Source organism: Chiloscyllium plagiosum, chromosome 5 (genome assembly GCF_004010195.1).
Source record: "Chiloscyllium plagiosum isolate BGI_BamShark_2017 chromosome 5, ASM401019v2, whole genome shotgun sequence".
In the NCBI taxonomy this organism is placed as follows: Eukaryota; Metazoa; Chordata; class Chondrichthyes; order Orectolobiformes; family Hemiscylliidae; genus Chiloscyllium; species Chiloscyllium plagiosum.
Window position 1 is genome coordinate 69,558,632 of NC_057714.1, and position 17,974 is coordinate 69,576,605.

A 17,974-nucleotide genomic window follows, 5' to 3' on the forward strand; every position below is an offset into this window, starting at 1 on the left:
TTGTCTCTACTCCCCTTCTTGAACAGGGGAACCACATTTGCTACCCTCCAGTTTTCTGGCACTATTCCTGTAGACAATGACGAAAGATCAATGCCAAAGGCTCGGCAATCTCCTCCATAGCTTCCCAGAGGATAAATCCCATCCGGCCCAGGGGACTTATCTATTTTCACACTCTGCAGGATTTCTAATACCTCTTCCTTTTGAATCTCAATCACACCTAGTCTAGTAGCCTGTATCTCAGTATTCTCCTCGACAACATTGTCATTTTCTAGAGTGAATACTGTTGAAAAATATTCATTTAGTGCTTCCCCTATCTTCTCTGACTCCACACACAACTTCTCACTACTATCCTTGATTGGCCCTAATCTTACTCTTGTCATTCTTTTATTCATTAAATACCTACAAAAAGCCTTAGGGTTTACCCTGATCCTATCTGCCAACAACTTCTCATGTCTCCTCCTGGCTCTTTTGAGCTCTCTCTTTAGGTCTTTCCTGGCTACTTTGTAACCCTCAAGCGCCCTAACTGAGCCTTCACATCTCATCCTAACTTAAGCCTTCTTCTTCCTCTTGATCAGAGATTCCACTTCCTCCGTAAACCATGGCTCCCGCGCTCCACAGCTTCCTCCCTACCTGACAGGTACATACTTATCTAGGACACACAGTAGCTTTTTCTTGAATAAGCTCCACATTTCTAATGTGCCCATCTCCTGCAGTTTCCTTCCCCGTCCTATGCTTCCTAAATCTTGCCTAATCGCATCGTAATTGCCTTTCCCCCAGCTGTAACTCTTGCCCAGTGGTATACACCTATCCCTTTCTATCACTAAAGTAAATATAACAGAATTGTGATCGCTATCATGAAAGTAAATCTATTTTACCGAATTTGCCTTTGCCAAGGGTGTGTTTATAGGATGCTACTATTTTGGAACATTTGCTGTTCAGTAGTTAAACAATCTGTTATTCTGTTAAACGTTCCAGTAGAATTAAAGTTAGACCAATTCTTCTTCCTAGTGCTTGCATTCTTACTCTACAGTTAAAATAAAGTATGTTTTGCTTGAAACCTGATTGTTTGACCATCTGAGTTGCATCTGGAACACAACACCTTACAGTTGACTTTAAAAATAAGAAAAATGTGGAGGTCTAGGCTATCTGATTATATTTCGAAGGGGCGTGGTCTGGTCTATAACAGTACTTAAAGTAAATTGGATGTCCCAAAGACGCAAAATGTGTTAAATGAAGCCAATTATTTCCTTAACTGGTTAATTTGTGCACAACTGCACAAAAATTTAGGAACTGCCACAATTTAATACATCAATTTAGGCAAGGAAACATTTAAACTACATGGATTCTTCAAAGGTTTGTACTGTCAACTCAAATAGAATTTGTTGCAGTTTTATGAATGTACATTCCATCATCCAAAGATAATGGAAGCTTTGGAGACTGGCACTGCTGGGAGTTGTGTTATCTACTTGAAATTAATAATTTTACTAACTTTGTGGAAGAAATTATTGATGTTTTTATGAAAAAATAAAGTTCAATTCTCAGGCAGTTTAGGGGATGACAGAAAGTGTCTGAAGAACACCTCAAGAGACTGAAAGCTTACAATATAAAACACACAAATTTCCTTTCTTAGGATCTTTCTTATTATTTTAATACAAATCCCACTTCAGGGATGCAGTGCTTTTAAAATCAAAGTCATAATCATAACCCACATATTTTGAATGATAATCACTGCCTCTAATGGAGATTCATTAAAGGAGTAGATGTACAGCTCATGCCATTGTGATTACGATTCATAAGTTACTCAAGTTCAATAGCTGAAATGGAAAAAAAGATCTTTTCAGGTTTCAACTCTTCTCAGGAACTAATAAACATCATTCTTTTGATTTAGCATAGTTATCTCAAAGATACTTGAAATAGAAACATTTCACTCAAAAATATTCAGAACTTGCTCCAACTATAGATTCTATGTAGTGTCACACAAAAAACCATGAATAAAATAATAGAATCAAAAGTAAATTCATCACTAAGAAGGAACAGCTGGCAAGAGTGGGCTCCCAGGTGCAATAGGATGAGGCCCTACCAATATCATGTAATCTATTATTGTCCTATTATCTGTTCATTAATCTCTTTTGTAGTTCAATCCTTACTCATCCCGAATATGAAACCAGCAATTTTATTCATTTAAAACCACTATGCTTGCTATTTTCCCAAAGTACACCACCAATGCATTGACTGGCTCATTTTCAAATGGCACAATTTTCCATTGGACATTTAACCCTCTCTTTGGGTCCTTTCAACAAGACCAATGATCAGCCCCAGAGATGCACTTGACAGATTTGGGAGAAAAATGTTACAACAGCAGAACAGTTATGGAGTAAGAAATGCAATTTAAAACATCCCATTAGCATTATTCCATTTTAAATCTTTTATGTTCTGAGTGTAGTATCAACTCTAAAATCAATTCTGCCACTACCTCAGTGCAAACCCACACAGCCATCTCTTAATTGTATAGAAATGCTGCAATGTTACTTCAACTTGCTGAGGAATCACAGTGGAGTCAACCATAATACTGGCTAACAGCTGCTGCCTCTGTTTAATTCTGCTTCAACAGTAGCAACACTACCTAGTGACAGCCTGTCATTTCAGATTCCTCAATAAAAATTGTTTCAGATTCACATGTTTAAAAAAAATTAAGTGTGCACTGCACAAAGAACTTTAATACCAATTTTTTAAAAATGCAGTACGCACACTTAATACATGAATCCACTTAATTGCATTCAACCACTTACAAGACAGGCACAGTATAGATTGCATATAAAAACAGGCTACTTACCTACTATAATTCAGAGTAGGTTTAGCCAACCTTACCCTGACAATGTAGTGTCCAACAGTACATCACAGACAGATAGAGAGAGGGGGCTAAACAACCGAAGATGAAACAATCTTGCAAAATAACTCATAGTAGTATCTCAATGCCTGCCAATAATGCATCATATTGGTATTATCTGCAGCCCCATGCTGGAAAGCATAGATTTAGAACCTTATAAATAGGACAACAACAACCATTTCTAGGGCCAGAGACACCAACTGCATCAATATCGCAGCAGTCCTGAATGTTGCACTTGCGATCTGTGTTGAGAATTCTGATTTAAGCTTTTCCATGACACATGCTTCATGCTATAAACAGAGTGTTACCTTTAAGCTCCTAGGTACTTGACAGGATTCCTTCACTTGCACTTCAATCTCTGGAAATTCTGCTGAAACCCAGACAGGCCAATCAGGTTCAATAAATGAACTCAAAATATCTTCCTGCACTAGCAGGCTGAAATGGTGCGGTTGTACTACTTTTGGAAGGGGGAAAACAATGGTGGGAACAAGATTCTCTCTCTAAAGTCAATCGAGTCTCAGCAACGGTTTACTTACAAACCAGCAAGCACCATTAAGGAAAACAACATTAGAAAGAAAATGTACAGCTTTTAAAAATGTATAGCTCACACAAACAATATTCTGATTAGGGAGACCCTATGATGAGATGAGATGGTCTGTATAGTTGGAAGGAAGCTGAGACAGCCGGGCTCTGCAGCATGACTGCAGTCTGAAGTACCATGTAGATTCCTGTCTTGACAGTTATTGCATAGTATTCATTATTTTGAAACATTCAATTCAAGATCAATATGTAGCCCCATGTCAAACAGTTGATGTCAATATTGTTACAATGTCAGAAATATATTTCGAACAAAATAAAGCAGGACAGACACCTCACAGTCAAATGGGCATTTGTCCCTGAAAAGCTACAGGCAGAGATGACATGCGAAACTGGATGGGGTCAGGCATGCTAACATTCTTATTGTTCTTACTAGTTAAAAAAAATTCCCAGCATTAACACAGGTGTGGATATTTTGCAGTGTACATCTGCAGAAAGATGTTTCACAATACATTCACTGAAGCGAACATTAGTGGAAAAACTGGAATTGAAAGTGAAGGGCACAGTCATAAGAGGGCTGTGAGATAAAAGTTCAACTTAATTCAAGGCAGAGTTGCATTTATACAGTATTCTTCACAACTCATGGATGTCTCAAAGCACCTCAAAGTCTGACTGAGCTTGTGACTTACGAGAAACCTATCACCTTGTTAGGAACTTGTCTCTTGACAGGTTGCATTAACAATATGCAATCCCATTAAAATGAAAATTACCATTTGAAATTTGCTTGAAGTTGCTTCAACAAGCATTTACTTTTCCTCTAGCTGTCACTCACTAACAGAAAGCCACATTTCAACAATTCACAGTAAGCATCCCAGTGAATGAGCAGAAAGTACATTCCTAACAACCACTGGAATGTCAGCAATGTGCAGTGGTTATGGTGAATGAATCAACACTAGGAACTAACAAATACAACCAGCTTGTTCACAGTCATGAACCTGTTCCTGGTCCATGCACACAAACTACATTTTAAACACTTCAGGTGTTAGATTACATCTGCTCTGCATTTCCAGTTTTCCTATTAGGACCAATTATTGCAACTTTTACTCAAGTGCTCAAAACTGTAATTGAAAAGCCTTTCAAAAATGGCAGCACAATCTCAAATTAAAAACTGTACTAAATACAGTTGTTCTGGTCTGTGCAAAATAAAGTGTCAAAAAGTACTTGTACATTGGATATATGAACATTGTAATCAACATATTGAATAACCACCACCTTCTCACATATCTCCACCCCCAAAAACACAGATACACAAAAGTACTGAAGTCTTTCACTGAACTGGATGCTTGCTCTGTGTCTGTGCGCTTGTGCGCGCGAGAGTGTGCGTCAGAGAGAGAGAGTGTGTGTTGGAGGAAGGGAGGAAAAGAAAGAGGGAGAGGAGTAAAAGAAGATTAGGAATTCTGGGCAATTGAATTAAGTGGACTAAATGGCTTTCTACAAAGATTGAGTACTGTAATCTGACTTTATTAATTACTTCCTATATTTGCAGACTAAACTTTTAATGATTTCTATTAGCATATAATAAACTTAGTCTCCAGCAAAGTCAAAACTAGGTGAATAGCTTAGCATTTTGGGTTAAATAGCAGTTGTAAAAATAAATCAAGCGATTCTGTGTTGCAAACCCAAAATTTGAATTTTCAGCTTAAAATGACTCATACAACTGGGGCTCTTACAACATGCTTCACAATTTAATGGTTTAATGACAAATCGTCTTCACACTGGCAGAAATGGCTCCAGGAATAAAGTCAGAATTGTATAAAATTTAGGCTGAATCCTGACACCACTTGACTTTTAAGAAACAGTTCAAGCTCAATAGGTCCAGTCACATTTTGACAGACACAACTACATCACATTCAGCAACTACAATGTTCTGGTACCAATTAAATAATCATAGCTGGACTCAGTCCCCACTGCAGCTTATTCAATAAGGTCTTGTATGGAACATTTCCATTCTTAATCCCAAATGTTCTCTTTTTTAAATTTGTCAACTGGCATGTGAATGGTTCATTGCTTACAGAACATAGCTGTAGATATTAACCTAAAATTTGCTGGGTCAGTTGAAAAGAAAAAAAGTATATATGAAATCTCCTCTATTGAAAAGTTAATGATTAGATGATGATTTCATGATTAGAGAGATCACTGATTTTCATGTGTTTGTGTGTTGGAAAGAATGTGTGCTTGGTTTGTGTGTTGTAATGGTCTAACTGCCATAGTAACTGAAAGGCTGGAGTTATGTTTAACAACAGACACTGCTTCACCGATTACATTACACATCTGATTCAGTCTGTTTATCACTCAAACATAAAAGTTATCCCAAGTATCTCACAGTTGATCAGATGACAGAGGTGGCAAAAATGTGGAAAAGTTAAAGGCAGAGGTCAAAGTTGACTGAAATCATGAGATAAACCTCTCTTCAGGAAAAACAAGCAAACTGGTTCATATGAGATTGTAAGCATTAGACAATGACCTGGTCATGTATTATGTTTTTGTACTGTACTTGGCTTTAAGAACATTGTGCATATTCCTTTCTTTGAGCTGCTTTGGATTACTGATATCTGCAGCAAACTCAACAGACCAGCAAAGGTGAGACTAAAAACCTAAACAGCCTTCATCAAGTTTCAAAAATCATACAAGAGCTAGTTGACTAACTGGAAGCACATTCAGTATCTGGAACACACCAACTCAAATCGGTGCTTAAAAATGCAAGGAAATTCAGAATCCCAACAAATGCTTGGCTGCCAGTTTGTATTTATCAGTGACCATCAAGTAGTTTTTCCCCTCAATTTTAATTCAGTCCTGATGAGAAACATTGTAATTAATTTTATACTGATCATAGATCTGCCAGAATGTCAAAATATATAGCTAATGTCAGAAGACAGAAGTAGGCTGCACTGGCATTAAGTATAAAGAGCTTCACTGACTCAAACAGGAAATGCATTTTTTTTTAAAAAACAGAGTACAAAGTATTTCACTGGCTGTAAAATGTTTTGCGACGTCCTGAGGTTATGAAATGGCACTATTTAAATTCAAGATGGGATTAAGTATGGATTAAATTATTTCCTTTGATAGATTTACAAAATTAACCTTAGTTACTTTTGAAAAAGATTTTCACGAGTAGTGAACAATACTAGCACAGCAGAATTTGTTTTCCACCCCAATTACCCTTAGGATGATGATTAGCAGTCTTCTTGAATTACTGTAGCCCATGCAACACAGGGACACCCAGAGTGCTGTCAGGGAGGCATTTTGATCCAACAGTGCAGGAACAGCATTATCATTCCAAATCAAGTTGGTGTGGGGCTTGAGGGCAGTTGGTGTTCCCAAACATCTGCTGTTCTTTTGGTGGCAGAGATTGTAGGTTTGTAAGGTACTGCTGAAGGCACGTTTAGGAGTGCCACTGAAAATCATGTAGATAGTATACACTGCTGACACTGTGCCAGTGATGAAGGGGGGAATATGTTTAAGGTGATGGAAACTGTGCCAATCTAGCAGGTGTTGGGTTTGTTGGAACAAGTCTATTAAGTGAAAATTACTCCATCACAAACCTGAATAATGTCTTACAACTATTGGGCAGGCATTGAGAAGTCAAATTACAAGTTAATATGTTTGACTTCAAGTGGAGAGCTGTTCCCAATTCCAACTGAGTTGAATTTTGCCAGGCTACTTGATGCTGTACACTGCCACTCCAGAGGTCATGTGTATTGTTGAAATTTAGAACAAGGCTATACTGATGTCAGGAATCAAGTGGACCTAGCAACATCCAATGATTATCAATGAACAGGTTAGTGCTTCACAATAGAAAACTCAATGACACTTTCTATCACTATCCTGATGAGCGGGTATACTCCTAGGGTACAATTGGCATTTTTGTGGTCATACACATCTGGGCAACTTCTCACATCATTGAATAGATGCTAGTGTTGTAGCTATACCAGAATGGATTGATTAGGAAATCAGGTATTTCTGGAGCGCAAGTCTTCAGCCTTACAGGTGGGATGTTGTCAGGCTTTATATCTTCAGTAACTAGCTGAGAACGCCAGATTCAGAGTTATGTGAGTAAAACTGTCTGAAGACTGCCATCTGTGTTAGAGGTGGCCAAATTAGATCATCCATTCAATGCCTCTATCCAAAGATGGTTGCAAATGTTTCAGCCTTATTTGTGTTAACATGCTGGGCTCCCCTATCAGTGACAGTGTGAATATCTTCCCAGCGAATCTAGCAAACCTAAATATGAACTTTATTCAGCAATTGTTGTTGATAGCCATTAAAAAAACACATGATGCAACTAATAAAAAAGGAGTGACAGATGTGTGCAATTCATTGACTAAATACCAGATAGTTTAAGACAAGTGAACCGCGGCAAATGGAATTCAATATCGAGTGACAATATCCATTTTGGGTGTATGGAAGTCAGATGAGTATTTGCTAAATGAAGGCAAATGAGGAACTGTGAAGGCGTTTACAAACCTCGAGACTCAGAAATCATTAGAAGCTTCTGGACAAGTACACAGCAATTAAAATTAATAAAATTATGAAAAGTAATAGAACCTTTGCATTTACAGTAATTTAAACCACTAATTAGACTCTATTTAGACAACTGCATTCTATAATGTGCTACACATCTTAAAGTACTAACCTCAGGAGAGATGCTATGGAGATATGGGGTAAAACTGGTTAAATTAACTAAACCGGTTTGAAATCTCTTACAGGTTTACTCGGATGTGGGCCCTGCTGGCTAGGCCAGGATTTATTGCCCCTCCCAATTTTTAGGATGATTCAAGGATATGGAGAGAAACAAATATTTCTTCTCTTTCAAGGGGGTTGGAGGGGGCAGGGGCACCCAGGACAAAGAGGCAGAATCATAACATTTGAACTTGGCCACTTGGGCAGCACGGTGGCTAGGTGGATAGCACTGCTGCCTCACAGCACCAGGGATCCAGGTTTGATTCCAGCCCAAGGTGACTGTCTATGTGGAGTTTGCACATTCTTGTTGTGTCTGCACAGGCTTCCTCCAGTTTCCTCCCACAGTCCAAAAGATGTGCAGGTTAGGTAAATTGGCCATGCTAAGTTGTACTGTAATGTCCAGGGATGTAACCTGGGATCTGGATGGGATGTGTAGCCTGGGAACTACATGGGATGTGTAGCCTAGGGTCTGGATGGAATGCTCTTTGGAGGGTCGGTGCAGACTCAATGACCTCGTTCTGCACTGAGTTGAGATTATGTCAGGAGCAAACAAAACACTTGATATTTCGAACTTGTTTCTTCAAAATGCTATTACCGATTGAAAAAGAACTCTAATTAACCAAGTTATGTTGATCGTCCAACAAAAATCTAAGAGTTATGAAACAAAGAATAGGACCACAGAGTTAAGCACAGATTGGCTAACAGTGGGGCCATGGCTAAAATGTCAAAAAAGGCTCAATAGCCTACATGTGTTCCAACACAGTAAAATATTCCTTGGCTATGTAGCCTGAAAGTTTCAACCAAAAAAGTTAATAAATCATTGTGAGCAGAAACCTTCAGTCATGTGGTTTAATATGCAAGTACTCATCTCTGCAATTTACTGCAAGTAACAAGATAATGCAATTCAAATAAATTGATCTAGCGATTACAAAACAACTGATTCAGCATTTTAATGCAGTTCAGTTGAGGTCTGGATTCAGATCACTTACAATTTAAAGTCTGCATAGTGTAAAAGTGTTGAACTAATAGCCTTTAAAAGGCAGCATTACACAACACAAATAAGCCAAAATAAACATCATAAACAAAGATATCTAGGATACCTTACAGCAGCTAGTGGAGTTAACAAACCAGTTGGCTTAAGAGGGAGGGAGAGGGACTGACTACCTGTGGGAAGTATTCCATTACACTTCTGACATTTAACCTGCAGATGGTGGACAGGCTTTGGGGAATCGGGAGTGTTACTCACTGCAATATTCCTAGCCTCTAACTTGCTCTTCAGCCACTGTGATTAGGAGGTAATACCGGTTGTTTCTAGTCAATGATAACCATAAGGATGTTAATTGTCAGGGATTCAATGATGGTAATACCATTGCAGGTCAGTCTCAGTATGAAAGTTGACATTGAAGTCTAGGGGGCAGGTAAGATATCTTTATTTAGAGCAAGGTTGACCTTCAGAACTCACAACACCAAGTGATTATGCATGCTCAGTCTTTTGGATATGAAGAAGGCCAAGATAGATCTTTGGACTCTAAAGAAATCAAGCAGAAAGGTGCAACTAAGATCAAAGATCAGGTAAAGTTCTACTGAACTGTATGTAGGCTTGAGGAGTTTAATAGCTAATCCTGCTCCTATTTATTCTGTAAAAGTCTTCATTTATTTTAGAATTGTCTATTATAGCAGCATTATTGCACTAGTGCATATTAGTAAATCAGGTATTCATCAAACAACTTAAAGATTTGAGGCCAGAAATCTGACAAGGCACATTTAATTGAAAATGGTGAAGTGAGCTACTACAATTGTGGCATCAGTGTTGACCTGTATTTTGTGGGTCTATAAAAAGTAAAAGCAGATTCACACACAATCACTTGTCTATCTGACTTTGTAGACATTTACAATAGTATTTGCCATCATTAAGAAACCACATGCACAGAGTTTTCTATGGAGGATACAAGACCAAAAAGGGGATTGGGTTATCATGTTTCACTGGGGTAGCACATGGAAATCAAACCCCACTATTCCCTCAAGTCATCATAAAAAGTTTAAAAAAAAATCAAGTACTTAAAGTTAGATAGACATAGATTAACACGAAGTAGGTTTATATACTTAAGAATATTTATTCCCAATAAATAGATTGCAACCACGTCTGAAGTGTTGATATTCAACTCTAACCACTAACCCCTTTCTAAATTGCTTTCCCTCCCTCCCCTGCCCCAAAAATATTGAAAAACACTTTGGAAACATTGAATAGAAAAGAGACATTGGTGAGGCATTTCAGTCAGAATGTTCCTCCGGTTTAGATGGAACAATCCCTTTCTTCACCCAAGACTGTCATTTCTTTGATCTTTTTCTTTGGGATCCGTCATTTCTTTACAGGAGACAGAGGAACTGATTTACAAATTATAAAGTCTGACTTATCCGTTAAAAGCAATAATTTACAGCAACTGAAGGAGATAAACAGAGAGTGGATGAGAGCGCAAAAAAAACCAAAATCGACAACTGGTCACAACTCCACAAACCAAACAGCAACCCATTGTTGACCAAATCTCACTCTGCACACAGTACTCCCCTAAGACCAATGTTGCTGCTGTGCAAACAGCTGGTATAAACCTCTTACAAAGCGCTTCAGTTAGTTGCCTCCCTCATTCCTGTCAAAAAATGCTCCTCTTCCCATTTCAGTCCACAAAAATACAGAAAAATAAAAACATGACTTCTACAGGATAAGCAAAAGAGCATCAGATCAAACAGACTGAAGAGTCATTAATAAGCAGTTCGAAGTCTGAACAAAAAACTCAGTTCAAATATATAATGCAGTGTCAAATCACATACAGCCGGTGAAATAAATATGAAAACAATGTAGTAACTCAAAAATAAATACGTTTTTCATTTTGTTTTTAAAAAGGTGGCCCAGCATTAAAATCTGAGTAACAGCAGTCCACACCAGGAAAAGACTTTTAATGGGGTCACTCATCATCAGTTGGCGAGTATGGGTGGACTATAAAGAAACAACCTATAGAAACAAGGTGGTTCTGTATCATGGGAACAACTTTCCTGCCAAACTCCAATGCTTCCATGATCTTGGTGGTTATTTTGTCAATTCAACATACTATGATCCTCAGAAGATATAAATGATAGATGTAATACTAACAAATTACTTAGATTGCTATCCCCATTTTCAGAAACACATGTTCTGATTTCTCATTTTATTTTAAATCCAAATGCCCTACTTGCAAATTTTGAAACGACACAATTTCATTGGACAAAATAATAAACATTAACTCCAGAAACACTTGCATAATACGTTCAAAAAATATTTTCCCCATTTATCTTTGGTCATTCTGATCTCTTCTTTCTTTCACCATTAACGACATCTGTACAAACATAGCAGCAATATTGCAGTGCAGATCAAAAGGTATATAAACATATTCATACTTTAACTCAGAGAGAGGAGGGTTCTCTCTAAGAATCCAAGAAGCTGCAGCCAAAAGTTAGATTCTAAGATATATAACATTATTCCTATCAAATATTTTAACCCCGATATGCACGGGCTACCAACCTTAAAAAGACGACTTTGGAAGAGAAAAGAGGAGAGAAATCCTCAAGTTACTGATTAGAAATCAAAAGTGAAGTATTTCTCATACCCTATAATCTTCGCTCAGCAAAGAACTGTCATGGCCAGAAGAGAGATCCTCTGTTAATATGAAATAGTGCTTTCAGTTCCAAGAATCCAGTTTGATATTGTTCTGAAATTATAATGGAGCAACAAAAAAATACTGTAGAAGGGTGATGACATTTGGCTGCCTACGTACCCATTGTAAATTAGTTCACTGCTTCACAATTCATGACAGTTGCCATGTCCAAAGTCTGAAAAAGGTTTGTACAAAGATGTTCGTTCAAGACTCTGTAGCTCCTGTCAAACACAATTAATGGAGAAACACAAACACCAGCAACTAGATAAAAAAAAAATCGACAAAATCAACTCCCAACTATGTTCAGGGACAATAGAAAAGATTTGTGATCCTGAGGTGGGACACGCTGTACCTAAAAGGATGTTAACTGACAGCTTAGCTTGTCTCAAAGTATTACGGTGATGTAATACTGGGCCAACATTTTTGGCATTTAGTTTGCAATTTGAGTTCAATTACAGCTAATGAAATGTTGACTTTACAAGAAAAAATTTCAATAATTAGTCAATGCAATATGATAAACTCAGTCATGTCTATATAATTAAATGAAAAATACCTGAAGGAAAGTATCGACTCTGAATTATGCAAACACTCATCACTTATTCAAATCACTATTTTAGGATCAGCATTTTAAGCTGCTGTATCCCTTAACTACATGAATCAGCATCATATTATAAGCTTAACATTTTGTACACAGCTCTTCAGCTCTTGAAATTTGCTGTTTATGACTTTATCATCTTTTGCATTAAAATTTGAACCTTATATACTTACAATTACATAAAAGAGCAGCATCTTCAGAGACAAAAAGTTGCATCTGCTGTGAAGTGATTTTTTTTTGCATGTATTTCACAATAAATAGTATCAAGTCCCTGATGTGAAGGGAGCACTGGTAGGCAGGACCCACTATGCCACAGGCCCTTAGAAATATTTAAATGACTAACTGAATTCACCAAGCTGGTTAATTTGCCTGACCTTGACCACAATTTGGGACAGAAGAACTCTCAATGAATTTCAAACACAAAACAGTATTTACAATGATCAAATTATTCTTTGCCAAGTGGCAAAATGTATTAACGGCTACTCAGCAAAGTTAAGTTGCATCTCTCAAATCCAAAACACGCATAAATCCATTCACGCGACAGACAGAGCAGACAACTCTGAAGAAATATTATGGGTGCAAAGCACATAAAAGGAACAAATTCTGTGGATCAGAAGTCTGAAATCACAAGGGTGAGATGAGGTGATTTTTTCATTTCTTTTCGTTTAGTCAGTGGTGTCACATAGTTGTCAGCCTTGATAAAGGACCTCAGTTTGGGAGGTAGTCAGTCAAACTACGTTCAAAGTTCTTCTTTCCAAAATCTTAAGGCACTAGGTTCTGTTTTTTAAAAAACTTCCAATTGCAGATAATGCAAAAGTGTCTTTCAAATTAGTCTTTCTTTTCAGTTCGTCTGGAGTCTGAGTTCAATTGCATCTCAGATCTGTGCCAGGCTGTAACTTAAGAATCCAAAAGGAGGGTCGTTGCTAGGGAGCTTTCCAACAAGATGCTTCTGCCAGCTTGTCTCTCAAAAACATAAGCTTCTCCAAAGGTATGTGACCTTTGAGTTGTGAAAAGACACACCTGGTGCATTCGCTGCAAAGAAGCAGAGTCCAAACTTCCACTTTTCCCTGTTTGTCTTCCAACATAAAAAGGTATTTTTTTAATTTTTTATTTAAAAGCAATAAATGAAAAGTAGTGAAACTTTCTATTCTGTATATTTTGCATCAGTTTCTTTTACACACCTGGAAGAAACTAAAGAGGAACATTCAAATCTAATACATTTCAACAATATCTTCAGGGCTGGTGCTCTGTCCAGTACAAAGAGCTTTGCACACGAGATTCTGAACCTCTACCCTTCTCACGCCTTCCCAATTCTTCTGTTTCGCTGGAGAGTAAAAGGAGCTATTTAAAAATCCTACAGAAGATCATTGACTGGGTAGTAGGAGAATGGTTCTCTCAGCATTAATACTGTAGATTTTCAACTCAAGAAAGCCCTGTAAAAATGTACGCTTTTAAAAAGATATTCAATTGGTTTGGCAGAAGGGCTTCCACAAGGGAACAGATCATTTGCAAATTAAACTTGTAGCGGCCGACAGCCGAATAAATGTGGTGAGTCAATTCATCCATCAACTAGTCAGGGGAAATGTAGAGTTGTTGTTGTGTCACCGTAGTCTTACCAGAACATGGGGCTGCCCACCCATTAGAGAGAAGTGACTAGTTGTGATTTAACCTGAGGGCCACCAGACCTCAGGCGAGGGAAGAGGTTGAGAAGGAGTGTCCTTCATGGTAACCTCAAACCAGTGATGGGAATTGAACACACGCTTTTGGTATCACACCGCTCCGTAAATCAATGATCCAGCCAACTGAGCTAAACCAATTCCAAGAAATGTAGAGTAATAGGATTGGGTAATGGGTCAGGGTGGGATACTCAGAGGGTCAGTGTGGACTTGTTGGGCCTAAAGCACATAAAAGGAACAAATTCTGTGGATCAGAAGTCCCAAATCACAAGGGTGAGATGAGGTGATTTTTTCATTTCTTTTCGTTTAGTCAGTGGTGTCACATAGTTGTCAGCCTTGATAAAGGACCTCAGTTTGGGAGGTAGTCAGTCAAACTACGTTCAAAGTTCTTCTTTCCAAAATCTTAAGGCACTAGGTTCTGTTTTTTAAAAAACTTCCAATTGCAGATAATGCAAAAGTATCTTTCAAATTGGTCTTTCTTTTCAGGTTGTCTGGAGTCTGAGTTCAATTGCAGCTCAGATCTGTGCCAGGGATTCTATGAAATAAATAATATTCTCCATCGCAGGTATTTGATCTTTAAAAGAGTAATTCAAGTAAAAGAAGCCAATGAATTATTTTTCCAAAATGGGAAAGAGTTCCAAGTTGTAATGATTCATCTGTTTAGAACACAGGTTCCATAGAGATAATCAAGGCATCATAGAAATATTTAACAAAACAATACATCTGCTTCCTTACTTCCATCTCAAAATTTTCTTTTTTTTAAAAAAAAAGTTTGCGGTCAAACAATCATATAATTGGGATCTTTTCATAAATTTGAAGAAGCCAGTGAATAAATGACTGCCTATGTATTTTGACAAATGCTTTTGCATTTTCAAATCAACTTTGTGTTCCAAAATGTAACGACAACCATTTGGAATACAAGTAACAGAATAGTAAACAAAAAGTAAAACATTTTATTTATTCAAACTACTTTTATTAGGTCAAATACTTTGATAAACAGAATTCATGGAGTTTTATTCACAGGAAAGGAGAAAGTGAGGTCTGCAGATGCTGGAGATCAAAGTTGAAACTTTATTGCTGGAACAGCACAGCAGGTCAGGCAGCATCAAGGGAACAGGAGATTCGACGTTTCGGGCACAGGCCCTTCTTCAGGAAGGAAAGGAACAAACTTTCAAACAGGATGTAAAGTTGTGTGTGAACAAGTGTAGAATCAAAGCTTGGGAGGTGCAGCTTGCTATCTTGTTAAATAAACAGAATTCATGGAGTTTTATTCACAGGAAAGGAACAAACTTTCAAACAGGATGTAAAGTTGTGTGTGAACAAGTGTAGAATCAAAGCTTGGGAGGTGCAGCTTGCTATCTTGTTAAATTAGTTTCAGGTGATAACACTGAACCTCCATGAACTGGAGTTTCTCAGAGAAACACACATCTAATGGATGCCCTCCACCGAGTAAGATAGTGGCTTATCTTTCCAAAATACCATCAGCTTAAATGGACCAGTGATATCAACACCGGGGAGATGAGAGCGAGGCAGATGCCAAGTATTTTGCAAAGGGTGACAGAAACCAGACTGCTCAAAACTACTCACAACGTAAGGCATGTAGATTTGCAGTGATGGAATACACAGCACACTATCTCAGATTTTAAACTACTCCAGCAATGGTAATGATTTCTTTCTGTTTAACAGCTTCAAACTCTCAAATTTCCTTTGTTAAATTTCTCTAGCTCTTCACTTTCCTCCTCATTACCCCACACTGAACAAGCCCTTCATCATCTACCCCAAATCTACGTGCTTTGTTGATATACCTTTCTGCAAGAACATCAGCTCTCAACTTGCAATTAATGAGTCTTCCAAGTAGCCAATCACAGTAAAGTATTTGCATGGACAGCAAAGGAGGAAAAGAAAAAAAAAAGTGTTAATAATTGCATCACTATTTTACAGACCAAGCAAGCTTGAGACATACACAGGGGAGTTTGGTTAGAATTTAAATGTCATTTTTCTGTTCTTTAAAAATTTAGCAATTATGCTTAAATGGAAACAGAGTCAGAGCGAGACAGGTGGTTCAGTTGTTACTGCTCAGACTACTGTTTAAAACAAAAGTTCACCAAGAGAACATAACCCAAACTTTTAAAAAGGGGTTTCAAACAGGTTACAACTGGGAAGTTCTCGCCAAATTTATTTTGCTGATTGCTAACTGGAGGGGCAAAGGTCAGCCACAGTACTGTCTGTGGTGACCAGTGAAACTATACTCATCCACATGTTGCTAAATCATCAATCTAATTTAGAAGTTTTAAAGCAAAGACTGAAAGCTTATAGTTTTAATAAAACACAAAAATTCAGTGACTTTATGTGATATATTATACTTTGTGTGAAAAATTAGCAAATTAAGATTGATTCCAAAAACCTAAAAGACTTGGATGTGCAGAGGATGAAACATTATCAGAGCAATGGAGAAATGTACAGCTAAGGTTAAAATCAGACCAACCATGATCTTACTGAATGGCAGAACAAGTTCAAAGGTCTGAGTGACCTACTCTTGTTCATTTTTAAATAACCTACGTATGAACAATGAAAAACAAACAAACAAAGTTTTGTACAGCACTGGAACAGATCCTTCAGCCCTGCAAGCTTGTGCCAAATAACATGCCCTAACTAAACTAAAACAACCAAAACATTTGCCTTTATTCGGTTCGTATTCCTCTATTCCTCCCTGTTCCTGTATCCATCCAGATGCCTCTTGAATGTCACCAGCTTGCCAGCTTCCACCAACTCTTCTGGCAGTGCATTCCAGGCTCCTATCACTCTGCATAAAAAACTTGGCTCCCTTAAAAACATTCCCCCTCTCACCTTGAAACCATGCCCTTTCATAATTGAAACTTCAACCCTGTGAAGAAGCCCGACTATCCACCCTATCTACGTCTCTCAGTTTTGTAGACCTTGATCAGGCCTCCTCTCAGCCGTTGTCTTTCCAGTGAAAACGATCCTAGTCTTTTTAACCTTTCCTCTTAGCCAAGGCAGGTAGGTTAGTAAAGGCTGCAAACATAGAATAAATTGCAATTCATTCACTTGGCTTAAAAACAGCCATAGTTGGAAGCTGTGAAACTGTTCAGTACATACTGTTACAACACGGGGAAAGCCCACTGCTAATTTAAACCCGACACAGAAGATTACCTCGCGCCGTAATCTTAAATTTTGAGGGGCGATTAACTATCCCAGGTTTCACTGTTTAAAGTAAAAGTCAACTATCTTATTCTTTATGTCCAAAAGAGAACATTAAAACTACATCTACTTACAACTCCTTTCTCTTAAACCTATCTTTTGCCTCCCACTCTACCCTACTGGTCTGATAAAAAAACAGATTAACATTTACAGAAAAAATAATCATGTTTCAGAACCAGTCAGCTTTGTCGATTCTCATTTATAGATTTTCCTCTGTAGGTTTTCCTCTATGTTCCTGGGTCATCTTTTCCTCGGTCTTCTGCTGCACTACTTTTCCTACGGACTGGTACCTTTCAGAAAGCCATTCGGCCAACAGTCTGTACGAAGATTGGAGGAAGAGCGCCTCATCTTCCGCCTAGGAACCCTCCAACCACAAGGGATGAACTCAGATTTCTCCAGTTTCCTCATTTCCCCTCCCCCCACCTTGTCTCAGTCAAATCCATCGAACTCAGCACCGCCTTCCAAACCTGCAATCTTTTTCCTGACCTCTCCGCCCCCACTCCCACTCCGGCCTATCACCCTCACCTTGACCTCCTTCCACTATCGCATTTCCAACGCCCCTCCCCCAAGTCCCTCCTCCCTACCTTTTATCTTAGCCTCAGACCATAGCAACACGACGGCTGGAGGAAGAGCG

General features: G+C 38.2%; 1 protein-coding gene across 5 annotated transcripts in view; it reads right to left on the reverse strand.

The window, feature by feature from the left end:
• Window positions 1–17,974, reverse strand: part of cdk14 (cyclin-dependent kinase 14) — a 659,453-nt gene that overhangs the window by 507,597 nt on the left and 133,882 nt on the right. The window contains exon 1 of one of the 5 annotated variants that reach the window (XM_043690285.1): window positions 11,803–11,904. The exons of 2 other annotated variants lie outside the window; for them this stretch is intronic. The gene's annotated coding sequence lies outside the window, so the exon portion shown is untranslated. Of the gene's footprint in view, window positions 1–2,833; window positions 3,088–3,195; window positions 3,326–11,802; window positions 11,905–17,974 lie in introns of those variants that run through there. 2 more of the 5 variants (XM_043690288.1, XM_043690287.1) reach the window with 2 other exon arrangements.